This window comes from Maylandia zebra, linkage group LG8 (genome assembly GCF_041146795.1).
Source record: "Maylandia zebra isolate NMK-2024a linkage group LG8, Mzebra_GT3a, whole genome shotgun sequence".
In the NCBI taxonomy this organism is placed as follows: domain Eukaryota; kingdom Metazoa; phylum Chordata; class Actinopteri; order Cichliformes; family Cichlidae; genus Maylandia; species Maylandia zebra.
Window position 1 is genome coordinate 210,120 of NC_135174.1, and position 6,352 is coordinate 216,471.

Consider the following 6,352-nt stretch of genomic DNA (forward strand, 5'->3'; position numbering starts at 1 on the left):
AAAATGGCAGAAACATGAGCGCAGTCACTACGAGATGGGTCACAGTCAAAAGATGAGGGCGTGGAGTAGATCTGACTGTATTTATTTGTTTTAACCAATGGCAGCAGCAAAGACATTACCATTAGATGTGTTCAAGCTTCACAGAGATCTGAAGTTCACAGAGGAGAAAGTCGCCGTGCTTTAAAACCAACACAGCCGATTTCAATGGCTCAATGACGTCCTCAACATGTCTCATGTTTCTAGAGATAACGAACTAATCACGGGATTTTTACATGCGTTTATTATATAGACCCTTTTCAAATTTATATTCAGTACTTTGTAGTAATGGATCATGATTATTGATAAATCAATGATTTGATTTTGATTGATTTGATTTGATTTTATTGATTAGCATTCAAATATCTCAGTGAAGACAGAACAAAGATCTGTCACAAAGCAAGAAAGCACGAGACAAGGCTAATCAAAAGGTACTGGCTGAAGCATTTGCTTATTACGCCAACCCTTTAACAAAAGATCTTTTTGCATGCAGCTCCTGTACACAGGGCTCGAAGCAAAGAATAAAACAAAGCAAAAACCAACCAAACAAACAAGAAAAAAAACTTTCCACCTTAGAGAAGTAACTACATCAAAGCAAAAGAATCAAGAGGGTTTTTTTGTTTTGTTTTTTTGGTCTTTTCATTCTTGATTTATATATTTTTCTAATACTATATTTTTACATTTTTAAAATACTTCATTTTCCTTGTTTAAAAATATGTTTAAAAATAGAACTACACCTTTTTAAATCACTGTCATAACTATTCCACAGGTTAACTCCTCTAAACACATCTCTGCTTTATATTTGTCCTCATCTTGTTTTTCTTAAAGAAATCTGTTCCCCTTAAGTCATATTGACTCTCTCTGACTTTGAACAGCTTCTGAGTACTGCGGCAAAGCAAGTTATTTTGTGCTTAATACAATACAATAACTCTTTAATGTTCCACCTCAATGGAACTTCGAGCTACACAGAAACAGAAAAAATGTAATCTATAATAATGCAATTAATTTGCACAATAAGAAGAAAGTCATTTTTAATCATGTGTTATTTAGAAATGTTACACTGCTTTTTAAATGGCACGTCACTCCTTGGTAACTGATGAAAAGCAGTTTGATGACAGATTTCAGTCCATGCATCCTCTTCCACGTATCAGGGTTTCTGTCCCAGCTGGGCGAGAGGTCCTCCTGTACAGCCTGACAGTGAGAGTGCGAGGGGTTGGTTGGATTTCAGTCACCGTGCAGCACGTCTGTGCAGGCTGACTGCACTCTTAACCAGAGATGGGCAGTAACGCGTTACTTGTAATGCGTTACTGTAATCTGATTACTTTTTTTAAGTAACGAGTAAAGTAAGGGATTACTAATGCAAAAAGGGTAATTAGATTACCGTTACTTTCCCATAGGAACGCTGCGTTACTGCGTTACTAAAACCGTGATTTTTTTTTTTGCGAGAGTGTCTCATGACAGTGACGTAAGCGAGTGCGACGTTCGTGACAACAGCTGTGTGCAGATCAACAGTGGATCACATATCGAGTGCAGGAGAGAGTATGAGCGTGCAGCGTTTAAAGCGTGGAAGTACTGACCTTACTTTGAGTTTGATTCCATAAAAAGTGACAAAAACATTAGTGTCCGCTGTGCGTGGGAAGAAAACTTCTTTTTACAGCGAAAAAAACCCTAAACTTCCAAGCAAGCACCGAGTAGCTACGACGTAATGGGAAACTCACAGAGAAACTCGCGGATTCTTCCACTGACCGCCGCACACCTGCACCAGGGTAAACCTCCGCCTACCCCACTCCTGCTTTACAAGTGAAAATAGAGCAACAGGACCGCTGAGTCTGTGACTTTATTTATTTTCTGCTGTGTTTTATTTGCATCTATTTGAAAGACTGAGTGTAAACACACACAAAAAAAAAAATTATGTGCTGGAATGTGCAGAAAATAGGTTTAAATGTTAAACAAATTTCTTCCAGTGAGAGAATGTTGCAGATAATTAAATTTTTGCTTGATGCATAAAGTTAAAAGATTAAAACTAATAAAACAAGTTTTAAAAAGAGACTTTTCCATTTGATTACATTTTGTATGATGGATTATGTAGAAAAAGTAGAATTGGGCTGAAAGATCGCTTTATCACCTACTCAGGTTGTAAATCGTGTTTTTAAAAAGTAACTAAGTAACTAAGTAATTACTTTTGAAAATAAGTAATCAGTAAAGTAACGGGATTACTTTTTGGGGAAGTAATCAGTAATTAGTTACTGATTACTTTTTTCAAGTAACTTGACCAACACTGCTCTTAACAGGACAGGGTACCAAAGTCACTGTGTTCCACACACAGTGCCATTTATGAGGTCCTGCAGGTTTTTCCAGTTGACCAGGAGTGAAGGAGTGACCCTGCATATCAGAGCTGACATCACACAGAGAGGTCTCCTTGTCCCAGAGGTGAACATCTGTCAGGTCTCCTACAAAGGACTGTTTTGCATTGAAGCCTCCACCGCAAGTGTCTTGATCTTGACCCAGAATGATACTCGGAGAGCGGGTCAGAGTGATGCTGAAGGATTTTCCGGTCGCTGCGCTTTCCATTGACTCACATTGTTGTCATCCCGTTTGAGTTCCACGTAGCGAGTGGAGTTCCATTCAAAAAGAAATGCTGTCTTCAAAGCAACAAACACGCGTGCCTCCTGTGGAATTTTCTCACATGTGTCAATCCACATTTTCAGTTTATCTGTGATGTGTGTGGGGCGGAGTCTGACTTTGGTAACGACGGGACCATGGTAACCAACTTCAGGCGCACACTGGGATGCAGCAGACGACTGAAATGTTACCCAGACAAATGCTACTGTTAGACGTTACCCGCTGCTTCAGAGGGTTAGTTCAGCGCCGCCAGGATGTCTTTGCCTGCTGTTTGCCGACCCTCAGATTTAAATGTTTTGCTTCAAACGGTTCATTTTCTCTGTTAAACCTGTGATGAGCTTTCTATGTTGCACTGTCAATGTTCAGCATTTGAAGTACATCATTATGTCCTTTTTGTGTTTGTTTGAATCTGACGGAGATTATTTCTTTTTATTAGAATCAATAAAGAAACAAAAAAATTGTAGATAAAAATCTAAAGTGGTAACTGTAGCTTGTAAAGTGAGGAAAACCTGTTACAAATATTCTTCAAACGTCATAGCGTCCATTCTTACTCTCATTATTTTGTGCAGCACTAAAAGTACAAAGTCAGAACCTGTGTCCTCGTTACCTTCAGTCACCGGCTCGCTCACCTTGGTGCTGAGCATAAGCTGTGCAGACTGAGGTCAGCAACAACAGCAGCTCCTCCATCGTCTCCTGCTGTTGGACAGTCGGACAAGATTTGCTTTTGTTGGAGAAAATTTGGAGACTAAAAAAAGTCTGAACTGATTCTGAGCAGTTACAACAAGTCAAATGACTCAGTTCACCAAGAGATTCCCTGATATGGACCAGAGCTGCACAAGTGTTTGTGTGTGGTTAGCTGTTTGTGTGTACTTGTGTTACTGTCATAGTGACACGTTGTGGCTGCTCGACCTGCTTTTGGGATCAAAAGTCATGGCTGCACAACAATCAGTCTTTTCAGGTAAGACAGATGCTGTGCTCGTCCCCACGTCGGAGTTATCCCCAAACTTTTTGTTACATCAGTCATGATGAGAGAAAGCAAAACTACGGGGTATGAGTCATATTTGAGGTGACAGTGATCGAAGTAAAGACTCTTATTCATTTACTCGTCTGTGCCTTCCCTCTGTAACCTCTCTCCCTCTCCTGATTGGCTCCTGACTGTCTGACACGCCCTCTTTTCACCTCCACAAGTAAGGTGAGTTAATTTTGATCCTCTCCAGAGTTCATACGACTTCTTTCTTTTTAAATGGACGACTTCAAATCTGACCTTGTTTTCTCTTTCAGAGTTGAGCTGTCCATGTGTGTCTGTGTTAAGTACACAACGAGCTGAGGTCAAACAACACTGGAGAATCATTGATGGCTGTGTGATGATAACAAACCTTTGAACAGTGATAGTAACTGAGTGTTAGCCTGCTGGCGGTTGATAAAGTTACGCTTGTTTCATAAGCTAACCAGCATATGTTAGCCTCCTAGTATCACCAAGCTAAGACGTCAACCAGCTGAACTTTACTGAAAAAACAAGCAGCACTAGCTGGCAGCTCATGTTCTGAAAGATATCATGGTCAAATATGGATCACCTTACTCTGTGGAAGGAAATGATTCTGCTGTGTTTGAACTTGAGTCGATTACATTTAGACGATATTCATACACTCAGATATTATATTAAGCCCACTAAGTTGTGTTTAATAAATATACCTCAAACAGGAATTATGAACATTGTCTGAATAGAAAGACCATTTGTTATTACTCTGTTTTATTTAAATAACACATTTAAAACAGAAGCTGACCCAAAGTGCTGGAGCCGCTGAGACCCAGCCGGTTCATTTACTTCCTGTGTAATGGACTTTATGGTCGATATGTTTTGAATTATTTGAGCTACCCTACCAAGTCCTGATGTACTAAACAGAGGCAGGAAAACGTTCAGCTGAAAGAGGTTTAAAACAGCCACGTTTATAAATGTGGGTCTCCAGAACACCCAGTTTCTAAATACACTGCTCAAAAAAATGAAAGGAACACGTTGACAATACATCAGATCTCAATGTCTGTATCATGCTGATGCAGACTGGCTATGACTGATGGAAATGAAAATGATGAACCTACAGAGAGAATTCAAAGACATCCTGAAAAGTAAAAAGCTGATGACGTGGACTATTTTGCTGAAATATCCTTGGGCTCACTGTTTAGCTAAATGCAAAACTGGTGATTATTTATTTCTATGTCAGAAAAGATGAGGGGAAACGTGTCAGGCCTCCACCTGTTACACCATTACAGGTGATGCCTCTGCTGAGCAGATCAGTATCGCACGTTTAACTGCCTTGATGCTGCACTCTGATTCAAAAATGCTGCTTTTTTGTTTTGCATGAAAAGCTGAAGCATGTTTTATTGTGTTGACTAATACCATACCATACCATACCACCTTTATTTATAAAGCACTTTAACATAAAACCAGAGTTCACAAAGTGCTGTACATGCTAAAAGCATAAGTAAAGAAAATTAAAATGAGATAAGATAAAATAAATAACTAAAAAACTAAAATAAATTGAAACATGTCAAAACAAATTTCTAATCATTATGGAAAGGCCCTGCGACGGACTGGCGACCTGTCCAGGGTGTACCCTGCCTCTCGCCCTATGACAGCTGGGATAGGCTCCAGCGCCCCCCGCGACCCTGAAAAGGATAAGCGGAAGCGAATGGATGGATGGATATGGAAAGTTCAACTCAGTGTTCATGTACACATTAATGATGATTCAGCTCATGAATCACAACACGCTGCTCTTCCCTGCATGGTGCAGCAGGCTGCTGATATATGTTCCATCAGTCTGTTGTTGAGAGCACCATGGTAAATGGTCTGCATTTGTATAGCGCTTTACTAGTCTCTAAGGACCCCAAAGCGCTTTACACTACATCCTGTCATCCACCCAGTCACACACTCATTCACACACTGGTGATGGCAGCTACATTGCAGCCACAGCCACCCTGGGGCGCACTGACAGAGGCGAGGCTGCCGGACACTGGCGCCACCGGGCCCTCTGACCACCACCAGTAGGCAAACATGGGGTTAGTCTCTTGCCCAAGGACATTTGGCATGCAGGCAGGAGGCAGCCTGGGATCGAACCACCGACCTTCTGATTAGTGGCTGACCTGCTCTGCCACCTGAGCTACAGCCACCCCATCATCTTTGCTGTGGCGTGCTGGGGTACAGGCATCAAAGCAAAGGACACAGACTGAACAAACTCATCTGGAAGGTCGAGTCTGTTGTTGGCGTGAAGCTCTCCACCCTGGAGGAGGTGATCGGTGACAGACTGCTGACTGCTGGTAATCATGGACAGTGACTCCCATCCTCCATAACACACTGGACAATCTGAAGAGCAGTTTCAGCAACAGGTTCCTTCAGCCTGGCTGTCTGAGGGAGCGTTACAGGAAGTCGTTCCTTCTGCTGCTATCAGACTCTTTAATTCACCCACTTGGGTCAGATCCACACATTTGGAACAGAACTAAGAACACCTCAATGCCCACTGTCACTGTACACCACGACACATACTATTCTTTTTATATTTACACCTATATCTCTATACTTGTCTATTTATCCAGCATATCTGTTTCTACACTGATTTTCTGAGTGCTTGATGTTTGTTGTATATTTGCTGCTATGACCGCTGTGAGTCTGCTGAGCTGTGTTTAAAGCGTCGGTGCCGTC